Source organism: Bombina bombina, chromosome 10 (assembly GCF_027579735.1).
Source record: "Bombina bombina isolate aBomBom1 chromosome 10, aBomBom1.pri, whole genome shotgun sequence".
NCBI classification, from domain to species: Eukaryota; Metazoa; Chordata; class Amphibia; order Anura; family Bombinatoridae; genus Bombina; species Bombina bombina.
The window spans coordinates 52,870,101-52,893,152 of NC_069508.1; positions in this window are offsets into that span (position 1 = coordinate 52,870,101).

A 23,052-nucleotide genomic window follows, 5' to 3' on the forward strand; every position below is an offset into this window, starting at 1 on the left:
GTGCCCTGGCAGGCAGGCACTGAAATGCACACGTGTGAAGGAAACTGACTGCTATTATTTCACAGTCAAAAAAGTGTTGTTGTTTTTTTAAATGTACACTACTGTTACACCAGATATGAGTTGCACTGGGGTGACACTGTGCCCTGGCAGGCAGGCACTGAAACGCACACGTGTGAAGGAAACTGACTGCTATTATTTAACACAGTCAAAAAAGTGTTGTTTTTTTTAAATGTACACTACTGTTACACCAGATATGAGTTCACTGGGGTGACACTGTGCCCCGGCAGGCAGGCACTGAAACGCACACGTGTGAAGGAAACTGACTGCTATTATTTAACACAGTCAAAAAAAGTGTTGTCTTTTTAAATCTACACTACTGTTACACCAGATATGAGTTGCACTGGGGTGACACTGTGCCCTGGCAGGCAGGCACTGAAACGCACACGTGTGAAGGAAATTGACTGCTATTATTTAACACAGACAAAAAAGTGTTGTTTTTTTTAAATCTACACTACTGTTACACCAGATATGAGTTGCACTGGGGTGACACTGTGCCCTGGCAGGCAGGCACTGAAACGCACACGTGTGAAGGAAACTGACTGCTATTATTTAACACAGTCAAAAAAGTGTTTTGTTTTTTTAAATGTACACTACTGTTACACCAGATATGAGTTGCACTGGGGGGACACTGTGCCCTGGCAGGCAGGCACTGAAACGCACACGTGTGAAGGAAACTGACTGCTATTATTTAACACAGTCAAAAAAGTGTTGTTTGTTTTAAATCTACACTACTGTTACACCAGATATGAGTTGCGCTGCAGTGACACTGTGCCCTGGCAGGCAGGCAGGCAGGCACTGAAACGCACACGTGTGAAGGAAACTGACTGCTATTATTTAACACAGTCAAAAAAGTGTTGTTTTTTTTAAATCTACACTACTGTTACACCAGATATGAGTGGTGGCACTGGGCAAGTGGGCACAGTATACGCTGTGAGCCTGAGACACACGCTGCAATTAGATTACACAGGGAAAAAAAAAAAGCAGACTGATGTTCCAGCCCTAAAAAGGGCTTTTTGGGGTGCTGTCCTTACAGCAGAGATCAGATGAGTCCTTCAGGACTGTAGTGGACACTGAATACACTAGCCTAGCTATCGATTTCCCTATTAAATCTGCAGCAGCTACACTGTGCCTCCTCTCTCTAAGATTGCAGCTTCCAAATGAATCTAAAATGGATGCTGTCCAGGAGGTAGGAGGGTCTGGGAGGGAGGGTCTGCTGCTGATTGGCTGGAATGTGCCTGCTGACTGTGAGGTACAGGGTCAAAGTATTACTCAATGATGACGAATAGGGGGCGGATCGAACATCGCAATACAAAATCTGGATTAGACTGTCCCTTTAATCTGGTATCTGATATTAATGTTTTTTTTTAGGTTGAATGAACTATGAGATAAGCATGCACATGATTTGATATCTGAGAATATTTGAATAAACACCAGTCAACTTGTCTGCATGCTCCAAGGATATGCTTTGGGAAATTTGTGTTACATGTTTGGGATGAGAGAAAAAAAGCACAAAGTATTTTTAGATTAATATCCCTTTAAATAGCAATTCTTTAAAAATAAACATGTGACAAAATTATTTAAAAGATCATGCAAAAAGCTAAATAGAAAAGATTAATTGTAGAATGTTTGTTCTAGCTTGTTATTAAATTTATCTGTAATATTAAGTTTTTGTGTAATATAATTCTGTGGCTGCAGAAAAGATCCATCTTTTCATTGTTATACAGCTATGGCTGACATATAGCCGCTTTAAGGGAGGACACGTATGAAAAATACATATGTCAGGGGCTGATTAAATACATGTTTGAATAATGTTCCATTATAAGATCCCTGACATATGTATTTTTCTTGTGTCCCCCCTTAAAGTGGCAATATGGCAACCCTAAATGCAGCTGCTTGGCTGCCTTCTCAACTGTAATAAAGTACATAGTGATAGTCATACACATTAACATATAGTGCTGTAAGAATGGCTTTAATATAGACAGAAATGGCTGATGTATTGTACAATAGGTTATTAATGCACTTTTAAATATAATCAGTCTAATTTGATTCATGGCAATGACTCTTTAAAGGTGGTGTGTTTCTATAGATGCTTTCGAGAAAGCAATATTAGCGCTCCACTGAGTAAAACAAGCGCACGCTAATGTGCACTGGTATTACAAGTTGAGCACAATGCGAATGTGACCTCACGTTTGCATTGCGAGGAAGCATTCCGCTCATGAGAGTGCTCTTCCATGGGCTCCAATGGAATTCTCTTTTTCATGCCGTCAGATACGGCATGAGAACTCACGCAGCACAGGGAGTAACGCAGTGATGGCAGCAAAGTGTAAATATATATGTATATGACTATATACATATATATTTATGTGTTTTATGTGTATATACAAATAATAACACATAAATATATATATATATAAGCATATGCATATATATTTACTGAGAACACACAGTTCCCTTAGACCACAATGTAAAGGCACTTTTCAGTGCCCTTATTCTTCTAACACCCCACACCCGCTCCCTCTAGACCCCAAAAACTGCTTTGCTACAATCTTTATTTTTTAATAAAATAAATCACACTTGATTTTTGGGGCATTTTGTGGATATTTATAAAATTATCCATAGATCTAATCTCTGGTTAATTTTATAAGTGCTAATAGCTACACTTGTAATGGCTGTTTATTTATCGCGCACCCGTAAATGGGCAAATTTATAACACTCAGTGGTGTTTTTATCAGGGCCTGACTATTAACCCAATTTCATAGATTCTATATGTTTGTTAACATCTTGTTCTATAACGGGGCATTTAATAACTTAAGTTGTCCAGGTGTATGTTGTGTAATTTTTAACTTTAAATTAAAAAATATATGTTTAGCCCTTTAGCTACTGACTAGGCTGTAAAACGAGTTCTAAATAAAATCCGCACATTTTCTCATGATAGCGGGAGTATCAGTAATTAAACTTGCGATTAAACAACCACAATAAAATATATAGGTTTCTGCCATTGGCGTGCACAGTCAAATATGACACAAATGTCCTAGTTGTGATAACCAGGCTCACAAAATTATTATAAACTGTTAGAGAACTCAAACCCTCTACATACAGAGCTGAAGCAGTGGATCTCAGCCCCACCTACACAGGCTACCCATTGCTGTGTAGAAAGACAATAACTACCAGGGGCACTAAGATAATGCCTCCTTATGCTACTGAAGCTGTTGACGTCATGCTAAAAAATCGTGCACGACATGGAGACTGCTATCATGCCATGCTTAAATTAAACATAATGGCAGCTCCAGCAATAGCAGTGTGTTAACTGAGCCCTAGTCTAGAAAGTGGGCAGGGCCTGCCCTGGGCTCCTGATGCCAGTGACCCCTGTCTACACTTTCCCTCTTGCTCCAGAGAGATCTTTGTGTCGTTCAACTTAGTGACTTGCTTGTATTGTTTGCATTTCTGCGTATTTACAGTAGAGGCTAGAAACCTCCTTGCTTTGTTTCCAAAATGGTAAAACCATCCCTGTCTGTGAGTATCAAAAACATATTGTAGGTAAGTGTCCCTTTCTTTCATATATATGAAAGATATATAAAGAGATGATTTGTGTACTAGAGTTCTAAAGTAAGTCTTGTGGTAGTTTCCCAAAAGGAAAAAAAAATGGGATAGATAGTTCCTCAAATAATAAATATGTGCATATCAAAATAATACAAACAAATGAAGTACACCAAAAAAATAAAAAAAATAATTATAAAAAATAACAGAAAAATATAAAAATAATCCGTAATGTGTCCAGATGGTTCCCCCTTGGATCTGAACCTATAGGTAGAAACAAAACAATTTGCAAAACCAAAGTGATATGCACTCTGCCCTAAAAAGTTATATGCTTACTTGACCCCCACAGTGGCAATGATGGAAAACTCGAGCTGCAGCTGTCTGTAATAGTCAATGCATTTAACAAGACTGTGCCTGCTCAAAACAGTAGTGGGATATCAAGAAATAATATCAATATCACATCAATCATGATTAGCCTGTCAAAGAATAGGTGTACTTCCGTCTTGTCTGTATTACGCTTCATAAAATGGCACCACTTTCTTTTCCAATCACGTGAACGTCACTTCCAGTTTTACCTTATTACTTGGGCAAAAAGTTAAACCATTATATTAAATGTGAGCAAAGATTGGTAATATAACTGAAACAACATTCTATATTCCACCATAATGATGACATAAAGTGCTAATACGGAAGACATATAAAATTATAAAAATATATATAAATGATATATAAATTATAAAAATGTGGGTATGTAAAAAGTATAAAAAAGAGTATATAAAAAATATAGGACAAGATATATAAAAAAATGGACGACAGCACATATGGAGTTTTCCAATTGCCATAAGTATATAACATAGTATTACATTTTAATAGTTAGGATAATATATACAAAATTGTTAAGATATTTTCAGTATTGAATTTTCAGATTGTCATACATTTTTTAACATAATATTAAACATTAGTGGTCCTTAGTTCTTCTTTTTATATATAAGCATAGATTTTCTATCCATTTTCTCAACGTCTTTAATAGTCTCATCAATATTGGATTCTTCATAACCCCATAGTAGAAATGTCATTTTCAGAAGTTTAGACTGTTCAGACTATTACTCATCATTAGAACAATTTTTTTCTAATACGCATCAGTTGTCCTTTCTGGATGATGGATTTCTATTTCACATAGTGACAATTGGTCTGATGTATATAATTATTAGTCTACTTCTTTAAAAATAGTTTAGGCTTCTATTTTTACCTTCTTGATGTTAATATTGAAGTCTAAGAAGTGGATGTTGAGGAAACTATACTCATATGTGAATTTTAAATTTGCAAATTATTTGTTCATGACATTAAGAGTGTGTTTCAAATTGTCCACGCTCCCTTACCATATCATTAGAATGTCATCTATGTAACTTTGATATAGGACCAGGTCCATTCTAGCTGGGCAGGAATTCCAAAATATTATTTCCCACTTGCCCGTATATAAATTAGCGTAACTTGGTCCCCATCACTGTTGTATTATAAAATTATAAAATTTGCCATTACAACTGAAATATGTTATGTTTTAAAACATAGTCAATGCCATCAAGAATAAAATCTTTTTTGTACCTGTGGCATATTAGAATTCTTATTTAAAAAATATATAACAGACTCTAAACCTTCTGTGTGGGGAACACGTGTATAAAGGCATGTGACATCACAAGTTACCCAAATATAGTCATCTTCCCAAACAATTACATTTATATTCAAAAGTCTTTCAAGTATGCAGGTAATTAATTGGCATATCTTTGGAGATCTCTATTAATATATTCTGACAGATTACTTGATATTGACCCAATACCTGAAATTATTGGTCTACCTGGTGGCTCCGTTAGAGACTTATGAATCTTTGGTAGGTAATAGATCACATGTGTGTTTGGGGGCTTAATAGATAAGTACCTACATTCTTTGTCGTTTAGAATATCTGTAGTTCTTTTTAAGTCATTTTAAATATCTCAGTAGGATCACATTTTAATCTCTCATAGGTTTGAGTGTCTCCCAGGATCCAATTAGATTCTTTCACATAGTCATCTTTATTTGCTGTGACTATCTACACCTTTATCTGCTGGTTTTATTACTATATACTTATTAGTCTCAAGCTGTTTGATAGTCTCCAACTGCGATTTAGTTAGATTGTGTTTGAATTTGTTTCTAGGTCTTAATTTATGTATTACCTTACAGACCATCATTTCAAATGTTTTAATGGCTGGGCCTTTATGAGTAGTGTGGAAAAAAGGTGGATTTGGGTTTTAAATCAGTGTGAATAAAACGTTTTGGGGTATTGTTCTAGAATTAGCATAATTACTTTCAAGAGTAGACTTTAGGAAGTATGAGGCAGTGGGAGTTTCCTCAACAGATCTTTAAAATTTAAATATGTTTGAAATTTGTCAAAACTTCTAGAAGGTGCATACGACAGAACCGATTTAAAAATCTGTTTCTCTTTCTCTGATACATCACTTTGCTAATATTGTTTTTCTCTTTATACTCATTCACCAAGATTACAAGTTTTGCACTATACCAGGTGCGTAAATAAGGCAAAAAAAGGAGAGCTACTCAAATCCCTCCACAGCTCCGTGCCTTCACAGCTCCGCTCCACCGGGATGAAGATAGGAGATGCCCCTGTGATGGATGAAGATGTCGCCGCCTGGATGAAGAATTCTCGCTGTCTGGATGAAGATGGATGTCCAGACTTCAGGAACTGTGAGTAGATTTTCTGGGGTTAATGTTAGTTTTAGTTTTTTGTTTTTTTCGGGTATTTTTTTTTATATTAGAGATGGGCAGTAAAATAGCTGAATACCCTTTTAAGGGCAATGCCCATACAAATGCCCCTTTAGGGGCAATGGGTAGCTTAGGTTTTCTTAGATTTAGTTTTTTTTTGGGGGGGGTGGTTGCATGGGGGGTTTACTGTTAGGGTGTTAGGGGGACTTTATAATTTTTAGGTAAAAGAGCTGTTTAACTTAGGGCAATTCCCTACAAAAGGCCCTTTTAAGGGCTATTGGTAGTTTGTTAGTTTAGGGGGTGTTTTTTTGAGGGGGGCTTTTTGTTTTGGATAATTTAATTTATTATTTTATTAATCTTAGAGTTTTTTATTTTTTTTGTAATTTAGAGGGGGTTTTTTGTAATGTAATTTTTTTGTATTTTTTCGTAGTGTTAGAATTTTTTTAATTTGTAATTTAGTTTTTTGTTAATTTTATTGTTTTAAAATAATAATCTTAGGTTACTTTATAGTTTAAATTTAGGATTTTTTATTTCACAAGTAAGTTTAATTAAAGATAGTTATATTGTAAATTTAATTTAAAACTAGGGGGGTGTCAGGTTAAGGGGCTAATAGTTTAATTTAGTGTGTTGCGATGTGGGGGGCCGGCGGTTTAGGGGTTAATAGGTTTATTATAGTAGTTGGGATGTGGGGGGCTAGCAGTTTAGGGGTTAATAGGTTTATTATAGTAGTAGTGATGTAGGGGACCAGAGGATTAGGGGTTAATAGGCTTATTTTGTGTTGGCTATGTGGGTGGGCTGTGGATTAGGGGTTAATAAGTTTAATAAAGTATTTGCAATGCGGGAGGGTGGCGGTTTAGGGTTTAATAGGTAGTTTATGGGTGTTAGTGTACTTTGTAACATTTTAGTTAAGAGTTTTGTGAAACATTTTTGTTTCGCAAAATCCATAACTACTGGTTTTAGATTGCGGAATCGATCAGGGCGGTATAGCCTATAACGCTAGCATTTTAGCAGGATTGCACAACCTGTAATACAGCGTTATGGAAATCCCGCACTCAAACTTTATTTTTTGAGTGAGGAATGGATTGTTGCGTTACAGGCTACAATGCTTGCAGTATAGCTATACCGCTGTGACTTGTAATACGGGAGACCTGCCATTCCACACGCAATGGCCAATTTTTCAGCGGTATAGCCGTACCGCACCATACCACAAAACTTGTAATTTAGGTGAATGTCCTTAGTAGGAAAGGAGTTATCAGAGTTTTTATATTCAGGAATATTCAGATGGTGTTTTTGTTTGTTTTCTAATCAGGTTTTCAGTCTAATCCCTGCTTTTCTTCTTCCATGAGTTGTGTTTTTTTAGGGATTTCAACATTTTCTAGCATTCTGCTTTCTTTTTTCCTGATGTTATATTCCTGTCTAGGATAGTTCTTTTGACCATCCCCTAAAAAATGACTCCATCTTACTCTTTTCATTTTTTATATCTTTTTCTAGTTGGAGTAATAGAAATTCCCTATATTCTATTATTACCTTCGTCAACTTTTGTGCAAAAACTAAATATTTTTTTTTTTTTTCCATTTTTTATTACATGCATGTATATTTGAGCATAAACTGCTCTTTGGGATCACCACTTTGGCCAAATTTTTTCAACTACAATTCTTTTTTTTAATATATATGCGCATATATTATATCATACTATTGGTTTTTTTTTTGGTTTTTTTTTTAAATTTATTTATAATCCAGATCCATCACAACATGGAAGTCACAGTATGTAATACATCAGAATTTACATTTTAAGATACAGAAAGGGAATTCGACGGCCCTTCTCCCCCACAGTCCGGGGGAAAGAGCCTTCCCCAAGTAAGATATCTCCATACTGAGATGTTAATCTGGTTTTTTCCATTTTTTTTATAAAGCATCAAGTAACTAATACAAACCATAAACAGTAAACAATCCTATCAAATCAAATCGAATCGGGTCCTTCCACTCCGGGGGGGGGGGGGTAGGGATAGAGTTTGGGGAGGGGGGGGGACTTAGCTCCCTGGCACTTATGTCAAAGAGAATTTAAATGCTACTACGAAGCTATGCGTATGTGGTCAGGTTGGTTGAGGAGGGGGGGGGGGGGGGCGACAGAGAAAGACACCAGTTCCCTCTCAGATTTGCCTCCATGATAAATGTTGAATTGCGAAAGGGATAAAGTATTCTATGTCTTACTTGTGAAGAGATGTACAGTAAATAGGGTTCCCATTTATATATATAAGATTTTATTCTTTTATCAAGATCTCCCTGTACGTCCGCCTGCTCCACCAAAACCTGAGTGTGTATTGCCCCCAACAGTTTCTTGAAGGGTGGGGCCTTATCCCTTACCCAATACTGCATGATTAGTCGCCTAGAGAGCAGAATCACAGAGTTCAGAAATTTCTGATGTTGGGATGTAATCCCCAGGTCTGTCAGAAAAATAATGGTGGAGGGAGTTAAAGCTATCTCTTGCTGGAGTACCCTTTGGAGCCAAAACTGAACTTTACCCCACAGTCTTTTTATTTTGGGGCAGTCCCATATTAAGTGTGTGAGATCAGGTGATGCAAAGGAGCACTTGTTACACTTATCTACTGCCTGAGGGGCCCACCTTAGTCTTAGTTTAGGGAGGATATATGCCTGATGTATTAGTTTAGTGTGTGCCTCTCTAGAATAAGCTGAAAGGGTAGCTGCTCTTACTCTCTGAAAGCTATTTTCGATCTCTTGTGCCGTAATCTGTATGTCTCTTGTCCCTTGCCATTTGTTGTGTATTGTTTGAAGGACAGATTGTTCTAAGTGACTTGTGATTTCGTTATATATGCGGGTTATGGAATATGATCCTTGTTTCGTCATGCGGACTAGTCTGTCCACGCCAGAACTTACTTTAGTAAGCCGATTGTCTGAGATGAGAGCCCTGACAAAGTGCCTACACTGAAAATATGCGAACATGGTATCAGCGGGGATAGCAAAGGTTTCTCTCAGTTCCTGGAAAGGGAGAACCTGAAGCGTGTTAGGATTGATAAATTGTGCAATAGAGGTCAGGCCAGAGGCCCTCCATTTCTGAAAGGCCCTGGTGGTGAAACCAGGTATGAACGTAGGGTTTCCCTGTATGGGCAGATATTTGGTCACTTTGTGATCACTACCCCAGAATCGGCATAGCTTGTGCCATGCTCTCAACGGGTCTCTAAACAGTATGTTCTGAGAAATGTGATGGGGTAAGGCAGACAAGGTAGAGTGTGGGAGGTAGGCCAAGTTCAGCGGTGACGCACAGTCCGCCTCTACAGCATGGCTGAAGTTTTCAGATCCGGCCAACCAGCCAAGCACCAGCGTAGTTAGTGTTGCCCAATTGTACCACTGTATGTTCGGAAACCTAAGTCCCCCCACCTCCAGTGGCATAGAGAGTCTGGTTGTGTTGATCCTATGCTTTTTTTGGTTCCACACAAAGGAGGCAAAAGTAGAAGAGATTACCTGTATGTCCTTGTTGTGGAGCAGAAGAGGGAGCATTTGCAAGGGGTACAAGATTTTTGGTAGTATTACCATTTTCAATAAATGAATTCTACCATGAAGGGAGAGGGGAAGACCCCTCCAACCTCGGATGGTGTTCTGTGAACTAAGTATAACTTTTGGGATATTAAGTTGATAAATCTTTGTGGGGTCTACATGTAAGTGAATCCCCAGATACTTAAAAGACCCATCCATGACCTTGAGACTCGTGTTCTGTAGGGAGCTGCCTCCCTGGTTTTGAAGCCAAGTGACTTCAGATTTGTCTTCGTTTATTTTGTATCCAGTAAAGGTACCAAATTTTGTCATTACTTGTAGTATTTGATGAACATTAAGATCAGGGTTGCTAATATACAACAAGAGGTCATCAGCAAATAATGAGATATGTAGACACTGTGCGTGTAGTTTAAGGCCAGCACAGTGTTGTCGGATATAGCAAGCCAGCGGCTCAATGGCAAGATCGAATAGGAGCGGGGACAGTGGGCAACCTTGCCTTGTGCCCCTTTCTAGCTTAAAGGAAGGGGAGAGACCACCATTGATAATGATGGATGCCGAGGGTGAATTATATAGTCTACGTACAGCATCCAAGAAGTGGCCTGTGATACCAAAGTTAATAAGCGTAGTGTATAAGTGATCCCACTCCACCCTATCGAACGCCTTCTCGGCATCGAAAGAGAGGAAGCAGGCATCCTGTAGTGAGGCATCTGACCGGTTATGTCGGGCTCGATGGTATTGTGCTATGACTGCCAGTGCTTTGTGTAAATTGATAACTGATGATCTGTGTTTGACAAAACCCGTCTGGTCTGGGTGAACCAGCAGTGGCAGAACATCTGCCAGCCGATTAGCGAGGATTTTGGTCATTAACTTATAGTCCCCATTTAATAAAGAAATCGGCCTATAAGAAGACGGCAGAGTCGAATCTCTATCCGGTTTGGGAATGACGCATATGTTAGCATCGGTAAATCTAGAGTCCGGTACAGACTTCCCTGCTAAGTAGTCTGAAAAAAGCTTTGCCAAAGTGGGCGCTATCGCCGGGCATAAGATTTTATAATATTCTGCGGGGAGACCGTCAGGTCCCGTCGCCTTCCCTAGTTTGATGCTTCGTATGGTATTCACAACTTCTTGTATTTGGATAGGGGCATTAAGCGTAGGTCATGGGTCATGGTGGGGACGGTGACATTGCGCCAGAATGACTGTTTATTATGTTCTGATATGTCCTGCTTAGTGTATAGTTTAGTGTAGTATGACACAAACTCTTTCATAATCGTAGGGGTGTCATTACAAAGGCCCTTATCTGTAATGATTGCTGGAATGTTAGATCTAGGGGTGACCACTTTGACCATGTTTGCCATTATTTTCCCTGCCTTGTTCCCGTACCTGTAGAATCGTCCCTGCCTGTGCAATGTGTGTATGTTATCTACCATTTGGATATGGTGTCTCTTTCTTGCTTCAAGTTGTAATAGTGCTGCCTCGATTGGCTGGTCGGGTGTTGCAGATATGTATTATATGCATCTGTGAGATTTCTTAGCATTTGATCAGTGAGCCTCTTAGCCTGTTTCTTATGATGTGAAGTGTATGCTGTAATTCTCCCCCTTAGCACAGCCTTTGAGGCATGCCAAAAGAGATCCGTGTTGTCGTGGTGTTGGGCGTTATCTGCATCATAGTCTATCCAGTATGCAAGTAAGTTTTGGCGGAAATCTACATTGTTGTAAAGATGAGAGGGAAACCTCCATGTTTTGTGTAAATTATCGGCGGGGGTAAAGTCCAGCACCAGTGTGATAGGGGCGTGATCTGATATGGTGATGGGTTGTATTTTAGTAGAGGGTATAAAAGGGGTGAGAGCAGGAGACGTGAGGAAGTAGTCAATCCTGGACAATGTGTGGTGGGATTTAGACATACAGGTGTAGTCCCTAACCTCTGGATTACGCAATCTCCATAAATCAACCAATCCCAAGCCTTCCTTAAGCCTTAAAGTAATTTTAGATTCAATTTTCTGTCGCTGAGAGCCCTGTTTTATGCTAGAGGGTTGTGAGGGGTTTATAAATCTATCGAGAGGGGATAGTTGGGCCATGTTGAAGTCCCCTCCCATGAGGATTTGAGAGCTATTACGTTTAGTTAGGAGTGATTGAATCTGGGACCAAAAGTGGGGGGAGAGACTATTCGGCCCATAGACACTGCAAAGTGTATAGGTTTTGGAAGATACATGCAAGCTAGTGATGATATACCTTCCCTGCACGTCGATATGTGTATCTGTAAGCACTATTGGTAACCCTTTCCTGACCAGTATCGCTACCCCCTTTTTTTTGCCTGTCGTTGGCGTGTTTATAACTTGACCTACCCATCTAACCTTCAGCTTAGCGTGCTCTTCCTGTGTCAAGTGGGTTTCTTGCAACAGTGCAATATCTGCGTGGATTGAGTTGAGGTAGTGGAGTATCTTGCTTCTTTTAGCTGGAGAGGTGATACCTCCAACATTCCAAGATACTACATTATAGCGCTGCGCCATTGTCTAATGAAAGTATGGAATGTTCCCGCAGCTCTGCTATTCTAAGGTGCGGTCTGTGGAGCAGGCGGATCAGTAGGATAAAACATGGGTACCTTAAGGTATGTGGAAAAATGGGGTATGGGGAGGGCATGATATCAATTTGTGCCAGGGAGTTGTACTCACGAATCAGCCAGATGGGAGAGAGTCGGGAAGCCAAACCAGAAGGTTTCCATATGTCAAGGATTGCATGGTGTGGGGACCCCCCAGAGTGGAGGAGCATCTGTTGCTGGAGGCAGAGACACAAAAGCATTAGTGCATCACATAACATTGACACTGTAGGCAAAACACATAAACATAACAGACAAGTTCCACCCAGAAACCAGCAGACTTCATCAGCCTGAGAAAGCGGTTGGAGACCCTGCTTTAACATAAGAGTATCCTGGTAGCAGGCTTGGCACCTAACAAAGAGTATGTCAATCTCAGCATAAACATAAACATCCCTAAGGACACATGTAATAGTAACAAAAAGAGAGAAAGAAATGGTTAGGCAAACATGGGCTAGGAACCTGAAATATCTCTCCGTTACGGTTAAGGGGGAGTGGGGTTCTACTTGGCTGGGAGTACTGTAATTAGAATTAAAGCCACTTTGGGCCTTTTCCCAGGCTGTTTGAATATTGGGTATAGAAGGTTTAAAGCAAGGGAAGGGAAGCTTGCCAGCCCTGTTAGAGGATAGGGACCCCATGCATAGCTTAGTTTTAAAACCTGGGAGGAGAAAAAATGCTATCCCTCTACCTTTATGTGGGGAGGGAGTTAGTGTCAAACCTGGGAGACAAAAAGCATAAATTACTGTCTTCGAAAATGCATGCAAAACATAACTTGTAACACAAAACAAGATAACAGTGAGGAACCAAACCAGTATCTCCCCAAAATGTATAAGTTTGGTCTTCATGAACCAAGAAGTGGGAGAATGTATATGCCCCCATAGCATAGTTCCTGGGAGTTTCTGCAGTTCCCACATGAGCCTTGCATGCAGTTCAGTATGCCTGAGTTTAGTCCCAGTTACTCTTTCTGCCACTGGGCATGTTGCAGCACTCCATCCCTCCATTATGTAACGGAGAGCTTGGAGAAAATTGAGGCTGAAAAGAAATTCTTCTATGTTCAGTGTACATCTCGTTGGTCATCTTTATCTTTATCAAGGTATGCTTGCAGATCTTTGGGGGAACTGAAAAACTTGGGACCAGCTGGTGTTTGCAGTGTTAATTTAGCAGGATATAGCAGTGAAGCCTGTCTCCCCTCCTTGTGAAGTCGAGAGCACAGTGGAGCGAATTCTTTCCGGAGTTTGGTAACCTCTGCAGAAAAGTCCTGAAAAATCAATATTTTCTTTCCTTCAAAAATCAAATCTCCCGTATGAGCCCTATCAGCTCGCAATAGTGCGAGTTTTTCCTGGTAGTTGAGGCACTTATAAATCACTTGGCATGGGCGAGAATTTAAAGTCTCAAGGCCTCTATCCGGGCCTATGCGATGGGCTCGCTCTATGTCAAGGGGTAAGTGATCTGGGTTCATTTTCAGCAGTTTAGGGATGGTTAAAGCGGTAAACTCAAGCAAATCTTTGTTTTTCACTGTTTCAGGTACACCCACCATTCGGAGATTGTTCCTCTGACTCCGATTTTCGAGGTCGTCTACCTTTTCTTGCAAGATTTGGTTTTGGCGTTGTAGCTGCCTTACTGAGGTAGCGGTTGATTCTTGTCTGTCTTCTACATCTGACACACGCTGCTCCACGTGGGACATTCTGGTAGAGAATTGGCGTATTTCGCTGGTCAATGTATCTACCCCAGCCTGAAGGGACTCCATCTTCGGTAGAAAGAAGGACTTGAGTTCCTGGAGGAGAGCAGAGGAGTCAGATGTGATCACATGTGAGGATTTGGGAGAGGGTGGGGATTCAGTATGTAATTCTGGTGCAGGCCTCTTCTTATCTGCTTGCTTATGTCTGGATGTCATTTTGTCAGCCAGTGTGTTTGATACAGGCTTGAAGTAATGATCTAGCTTCATGCAAACCTTGCACTAATTTGCTTACAGTATAGACAAAGTTCTCTTGTTAAGAGTGTGAGAGTCCTCTAAGTGGCAGCATCAGCCCACGTATCAGCAAGCCAAAAGGAACAAACTCCCCTTCAGTGATCTTAACACAAGTGTTTCATTAGACAACCATTTTTTTATTCTGTTGTTAGTAAACGTTCAGCATAATATGTCATATGTTTCACAATAAATGCTTTGAAACAATGTCCCGTTGATTGTATGATACTTCTTTTATTGTGAGCTGTATAGTCCAGACAGAAGAAGTGTTCCCAACCTCCCACAAATGTAAGTCTTTAGGGGTGTACCTCTGATAAAAAACTTCTGAATGTGCGTGTATCAGGTTTTACACGGTCTCCTGCATGTATCAATACCTCCGTTCTTGCACCTGCTATGTTTATACACTGCTTGTGGGGCTAAGATGCATTCAGTAGGGCTTGTACTCACTCCCTCCGGTAACATACAGCGGCGAAGAATGTCCCTTGGTAGCCGGGTAGCAGCCGGTTCCAATGCGATGCTAGCGTGGGCTGCACTCCAAGATGGCGCCCGCGGTTTGCGCTTCGTTGCGCACTTTCGTTCCTTCCAGGGACTAGGGCGATATTCGGCCCTTCACACTTTCTGGTCCGTTGGGGCTAGGGTCCAGATAATACCCCAACAAGGATGGCGTGTGTGGGTAGCAGGGACCGGCAGCTTTTTGGCTTAAACGAAGCACAATCTGAGGAGCTCTGTCACTATGCTGCCGGTCTGTAGCTCCGCCCACCGGAAGTCCATACTATTGGTTTTATATATATTTTATATATATGATTGCATTGTCTATTAAATATTAGTGTATTTCTATTTTATGTATCAGTTGATTTGTACATTATTACATTTGTACATTTTCAATCACTCTTAAGCCTTATTAAGTGCCCTTATGTTTATGTTAATACTTCTCCTGAAGAACGGCCACATCCGTCATCAGAGAGTGTAATGGCGCAAAATCAACCTATGTTTAGCTGGTGAGGTGATTCCACCTATTTTCAAATGGCCTATCTTAAGAGATGTAGCCATAAATAATGTTTATTATAAACATACAAAAAAAAGTTGAGTTACTAGATTCAATTAAATTTGATGATGGTTTCTAACAGTAATGTGTGTGAAAAGTATGAAAGAGTAAAAAAATAAGCAAAAGTGCCAAGAGCTGTACTAATATAACATATTAAAGGAAATAGCAGCAACTCACAATACTTATTAGGGTAATACACTTCAAGGACGCCTTTGTGTGTTCAACTGGTTGTATCTGTGGATCTCTGGTACTTTCCCTGCAGAAACAAAATAAGACAAATATATCAAAATAACAAATAACAGAAACAAAATTCCTTTGGAGCTATCTACCCCCCCCTCCCTAAATGTGGGGTTCCATTGCAAATGTATACTAGAATCCTATTCCACCATAAAAGGTGTGAGGAGGTAGATAAAAAGGAAGATGCATTTAGTACAAGGTAGAACAGCAAGAGTAAACAAAAACTAATCCATTACGTAAGATCATTCTCTATAAAAGGTAGTCCAGTTTTGATATTAAAGGGATATGAAACCCACATTTTTTCTTTCATGATTCAGATAAAGTATGCAATTTTAAGCAACTTTCTAATTTACTCCTATTATAAAGTTTTCTTCATTCTCTTTGAAGCCAGCTTATTTTTTGTTCAGCACCCTGGGTAGCGCTTGCTGATTGGTAGCTACATTACCATTAAAATGAAAGTGTGCCTAAGGAAGGGTAGCATATGTGACAACATATATATGTTATGTATGCCATGTGTGCTAAATGCTGATTATAAATTTCTTGCATTAATTCTGGCAGAAAGGTTAAATTTATTCATACACAAAATTATTCATACAGACGAAACAGGTTTTATCCAAGGTAGAAATATGTCATCTAATCTTTGTAAAGTAGAAATCACCTTAGATTATTTTTGCTATCAAACCAATACTCAATCTAACAAAAGGGAAAATAGAAACAGGAAAGCCAACTCTGACATAGCTGTACTTTCAGTTGATGCTGAAAGGCTTTTGATTCTATTGCCTGGGACCATCTATTCCTCTCTCTTCAGCAGTTTGGCTTTAGTGGGTATTTCCTACAATTTATTTTAAAGATTTATAAGAATCCCTTTTCCTTTCTCCTAATAAATGGAAGCCTTTCACCTAGAATTATACTTAGTCATGGGACTCGTCAAGGTTGTCCACTATTCCCTTTACTTTTTAATCTTTCTATTGAACCCCTTGCTATTTGGCTTTGTAAAGAATTACAAGGGATACGATTTTGTGCAGATTCCCTGAAAATTCTGCTATATGCGGGTGACATAATTTTATTTTGAAAACACAGAAAAACTATCCCCCGATTCTTAGATATGTTCATGATTTTTAGTTCCCTTTCAGGATATAAGATCAATTTTTAAAAAAGTCCCCCGAATATTACACTTACTTCAAAACCTTCCTTTGTTTATACCTAACCAAGAGATACATGCATTTTATTATGCATGCTCACAGTTTCTCTGGGAGAATCAAAAAGCTTGTATCTCTATTTCTAAACTAGTACAAAGAAGGTTTAATGCTGGGCTTGCCTTTCCGGATATTAAACTTTACAATATATTTACCTTAGTTAAGGGAGCGCTGGATTGGTTGACAGATTTAAATAAATTTGCTTCTATTGAATTAGAAAGTACCATAATTTCTCCTATTTCTTTAAAAGCTATTCTTCATTGCATATTGAAAAATCTTCCATCCAATGTACTGAACCTAATTACGTTTAAGAATATAATTATTGCGTGGCAAAAAATATGTAAGTTGCTTAATTTAGATTTTAGATTTTCAGCTTTTCTCCCTATTCAGGGTAATCCAGAATCCACACCAAGGATCCATTATTCGTTATCCATTATTAGTCTTTAATGATTGGTCTCTTAAAGGGCTCAAATATTTCTATCAAGTATTTACCTCAACTGGTCAATTGATCTCTTTCAATAAATTGATTTGTACCTTTGAAATTTCTAGAACTAATTTATATGCCTATTTCCAGCTGCACCATTTTATTAATTCTCAAAATTGGAACTTGAAAATGTTTTGCTATTGGTCTGAGTTTAATGAACCTCTCTGAAAGTTTGCAGTGGGCAAATGCTCTATCTCCTTACTGTATAATATTCGGCTTTCCAAACAGAGTCAAATACATCTAAATAAAATATTAGCTCATTGGCTACCACGTTTTCCTTCTTTGGACATATCCAATATCAGACAGAGCTTTTTCTTGTTGGATAAACTAGTAATTCCTATTGGATGGAAAGAATCTCATATTAAATTAATTTATAACACATATTTTTCTCCTGGTAAATTGGCAAAAATTTATAGTAACAAAGAGCTTTTTTGTGCTAAATGTAAATTAGTTAAAGCCAAAACCTTACATTTATTCTAGGGGTTGTCCAAAAATCCAACAACTATGGTGTAAAATAAATTTTTGATACAATAAGCTTTATTTGGATCATTTAAAACTCCTTACCTATCATGTTATTTTTTTCTCCATTTTCACAGGGTTATAACTAGACCTAATAATTATCAGAGTATTGGCACTCTTATTATGGTGATGAAATATTTGATTTTGAGGATGTGGAAAGACGCAGCCCCTCCTAGTTTTGCTCAATTTCAAAATGTCCTGTTGCAACAATTAATATTCGAAGTGCAAGAAATAAATCTCCCTGCTGAAAATAAGGTTCAGGAGTTTATTAATAAATAGTTACCAATAGTCAAAACCTAATTGTAATCTATTCAGAAACAGATATTAAGACCTTTATTTAATACAAAAACATTCACTAATATGATTTGGGCTGGTAGCCTTTCATCCCATTGGTTCTTAACTTCCCCCTAAGTCTTATAATGGATATTAGATAACAAGATAATTTGGAAATCTCTCTCTACTCTCTTGAAAAGAGGAGCGGGAGGTCAAAGAGAGGACACAGTATTGTGTTTTTTTTCTCTTTTTCTTTCCTGGTTTTGTTGTTGTTGTTCTTATTGTTGCTGTTCTGGATTTGTTTTATTCTACTAAAAAATACCCCAACAGTGTTTATGTATAATTTATGGATACCAGTCTTTCATATAAATCTTTCTTATTGGTCCTCTTCTTAAATCAAAAATATGGTTAAATAAGGACTTATTTGATTTGAATTATATTAGTATCTTGATCGAATTCTGATCTACCGTATTTTTGCTTTATCCGAATATTGACAGGATTGTATCTTTTGGTGATATCCTTTTTCTGTTTCATATGACAACATGTGTGGTATGCTGGAAAGGCAAATGTTATTACTGTAATTCTCCTATACTGTTGGAATATAAATAAACAATAGAGAAAAAAAACATGCAATTTTAAGCAACTTTCTAATTTACTGCTATTATCAATTTTCTTTATTTTCTTGGTATCTTTATTTGAAAAAGCAGGAATATAAGCTTTGAAGCCAGCCCATTTTTTGATCAGCACCCTGGGTAGTGCTTGCTGATTGGTGGCTACATTGAGATTTAAAATGTAAGTGCGCCTAAGGAAAGGTAGCATATGTTACAACATATATGCGTTATGTATGCCATGTGTGATTTTAAACAGTGTGAGCTTGTATTTATCATGTTTTTCATGCATATTTGATCATGGGCTTGATTTTAAATAGTGCTGATAATATATTGCTGCTACTGAGATGGTAAGGGCTGGTAAAAAATAGGTACAAATCTAACAGTCATAGTCCAGCTCAAAAAATGATTGGAATTTGCCTGCTGTAAGATGATAATGGTGGATGATGGTATTTTCTTTGAACAAATTAATGGCACAGCGATGGGGACAACTTTTGCCCCATCCTATGCCAATTTATACATGGCAGAATTTGAGGATAATTATGTGTGGAAGAACAACCCATACAAAAATAATGTCATTAAATATCACAGATTTATAGACAATATTATTGTCCTATGGGAAGGGGGCTTAGTAGAAGCAGACAATTTTATAAAACATCTGAATAGCAATAATATGAATCTGACATTTACAGGAAAAATCAATAAGGAACAGATTGAATTCCTGGATCTTATCCTTTCCTCACAATTAGATAAAATAATTGTCAGCAATTATAGAAAGCCAACTGATATAAACAGCTTCCAAAGAGTAAATAGTGGACATCTACAAACTTGGAAATAAAACATACCCTATGGGCAGTTTCAAAGATTAAGAAGAAACTGCACCAATTTAGCTGACTATAAAAATGAAGCCAAGATATTAACTGACAAATTTATGCAGAAAGGATACTCTAGTACATTAATTTGTACCTATACTAAAAGAAATATCCACTGCTCTTTTTTGAGACCCATGATACTATGATCAAGATCACTAGATAATCTCACTTCCTATATGTAGAAATATTCCTCTAATATTTTTCAAGTATGTGTTAACACTATCATTGTCGTAAACTTATGTTGACCATAACTGTATTTGCATATGTGTACAGAAACCAAATTTTAAAGTACAGTGAGACTCTTGCCAAAATTGTATCAGTATTAATTTAGATTTGTGTAACCTTCTGTAACTAGGTCTCTAAAGATTGAGTATTGTAGAATTTATTTTGTTTGAGACCATAAGTTATATGTGTAACAATTTAAATTTGAAACCTATGAGAACAAAGTGCAAAATGTATAGATACGTTCATATAATATGTGCGAATATCCCTTTAAATATTTTAACACACTTGCTAATATTATCAGTCTACAGTTTAATAATCTGAATTTTATGATCTGAAAATTTGCATTTATTATTTGCCATTTGAGGATAAGACACCATGGGGCCGATTTATCAATGTCTCTCCGACATGATACGCTGTAGTATATCATGTGCGACAGACATTGCTGAACTGCTTGTGCAATGCCTCCCCTGCAGATTCGCGGCCAATCTGGGGGTGTCAATCAACCCGATCGTATAGGATCAGGCGGATTGATGTCTGCAGCCTCAGAGGCAGCGGACGAGTTAGGGAGCAGCGTTCTTAAGACCGCTGCATCTTAACTCCTGTTTCTGGCGAGCCTGAAGGCTCACACGGAAACAGGGACATCAGGTGCCATGCGGCCCTTGATATATCGGCCCCTATGTATACCAACCACCACAAAACATGGGTAGCTGAAGTATATTTTGCACTTAGGGCTAGGAATGTGCAGCAGAGAAAATATTGGTTCAAATGAATGTTTCGGAATTAATATTCTGGGAAATTATTTTGCCCAAATATTTGTCTGCTGCACTGTTCATTTAGTTTTAAACAAAACAAATACTGAATATTCATGAAACATTTACATTAGTTTTCGTTAAACAAAAATAAATGTTCCTTTTCTACTGGTGAAAAAGTTGACTTGTAGCATTATGCTTATCTGTAGTGCACTGGAGAGCCATACTAATCCATACTCTTCATCAAAAATCCCTGGGTGAACTAATAGGTAGGAAGCTTACGCCTAGATTTAGAGTTCTGCGGCCAAAGGGGTGCGTTAGCTACGCATGTTTTTTTTTCCCCCGCACCTTTTAAACAACGCTGGTATTTAGAGTTCTCAGAAGGGCTGCGTTAGGCTCCAAAAAGGGAGCGTAGAGCATAATTTACCGCCACTGCAACTCTCAATACCAGCGGTGCTTACGGACGTGGCCAGCTTCAAAAACGTGCTCGTGCACGATTCCCCCATAGGAAACAATGGGGCAGTTTGACCTGAAAAAAAACCTAACACCTGCAAAAAAGCAGCGTTCAGCTCCTAACGCAGCCCCATTGTTTCCTATGGGGAAACACTTCCTAAATCTGCACCTAACATCCTAACATGTACCCCGAGTCTAAACACCCCTAGCCTTACACTTATTAACCCTTAATCTGCTGCCCCCCCTATTGCTGACCCCTGCATATTATTTTTAACCCCTAATCTGCCGCTCCGTACACCGCCGCAACCTACGTTATCCCTATGTACCCCTAATCTGCTGCCCCTAACAACGCCGACCCCTATATTATATTTATTAACCCCTAATCTGCTGCCCCCAACGTCGCCGCCACCTACCTACAATTATTAACCCCTAATCTGCCGACCGGACCTCACCGCTACTCTAATAAATGTATTAACCCCTAAAGCTAAGTCTAACCCTAACACTAACACCCCCCTAAGTTAAATATAATTTTATTCTAACGAAATAAAATAATTCTTATTAAATAAATTATTCTTATTTAAAGCTAAATACTTACCTGTAAAATAAACCCTAATATAGCTACAATATAAATAATAATTATATTGTAGCTATTTTAGGACTAATATTTATTTTACAGGCAACTTTGTATTTATTTTAACTAGGTACAATAGCTATTAAATAGTTAAGAACTATTTAATAGCTACCTAGTTAAAATAATTACAAAATTACCTGTAAAATAAATCCTTACCTAAGTTACAATTAAACCTAACACTACACTATCAATAAATTAATTAAATAAACTATCTACAATTATCTACAATTAAATCAACTAAACTAAATTACAAAAAAAAAAAACTAAATTACAAAAAATAAAAAAAGATTACAAGAATTTTAAACTAATTACACCTACTCTAAGCCCCCTAAAAAAATAATAAAAAAATCAGCCAATCAGATTTTTCCTACCTTAATTCCGATTGGCTGATAGAATCCTATCAGCCAATAGGAATTCGAGGGACGCCATCTTGGATGACGTCATTTAAAGGAACCTTCATTCGGACTTAGGACGTCGTTAGAAGAGGATGGATCTGCGTCGGCTGCTTCAAGATGGTCCTGCTCCGTGCCGGATGGAAGAAGATAGAAGATGCCGCTTGGATGAAGATGTCTGTCGGTCCGGATCTCCTCTTCTTGCCGGATAGGAGGAAGACTTCGGAGCCTCTTCTGGACCTCTTCTTGCCGGATAGGAGGAAGACTTCGGACCCTCTTATCGACGGATCAGTGATACCCGACGTGGTGAAGACAAGGTAGGAAGATCTTCAGGGGCTTAGTGCTAGGTTTTTTAAGGGGGGTTTGGTTTAGATTAGGGGTATGTGGGTGGTGGGTTCTAATGTTGGGGGGGTATTGTATGTTTATTTAAATGCAAAAGAGCTGTTTTCTTTGGGGCATGCCCAGCAAAAGGCCCTTTTAAGGGCTGGTAAGGTAAAAGCTGTTAGGGCATTTTTTTATTTTGGGGGGCTTTGTTATATTTTTAGGGGGCTTAGATTAGGTGTAATTAGTTTAAAATTCTTGTAATCTTTTTTTTTGTAATTTAGTGTTTGTTTTTTTTGTAATTTAGAGGGGTTTTTTTTGTAATTTAGTTTAGTTGATTTAATTGTAGATAATTGTAGATAGTTTATTTAATTAATTTATTGATAGTGTAGTGTTAGGTTTAATTGTAACTTAGGTTAGGATTTATTTTACAGGTAATTTTGTAATTATTTTAACTAGGTAGCTATTAAATAGTTCTTAACTATTTAATAGCTATTGTACCTAGTTAAAATAAATACAAAGTTGCGTATAAAATAAATATTAATCCTAAAATAGCTACAATATAATTATTATTTATATTGTAGCTATATTAGGGTTTATTTTACAGGTAAGTATTTAGCTTTAAATAGGGTTA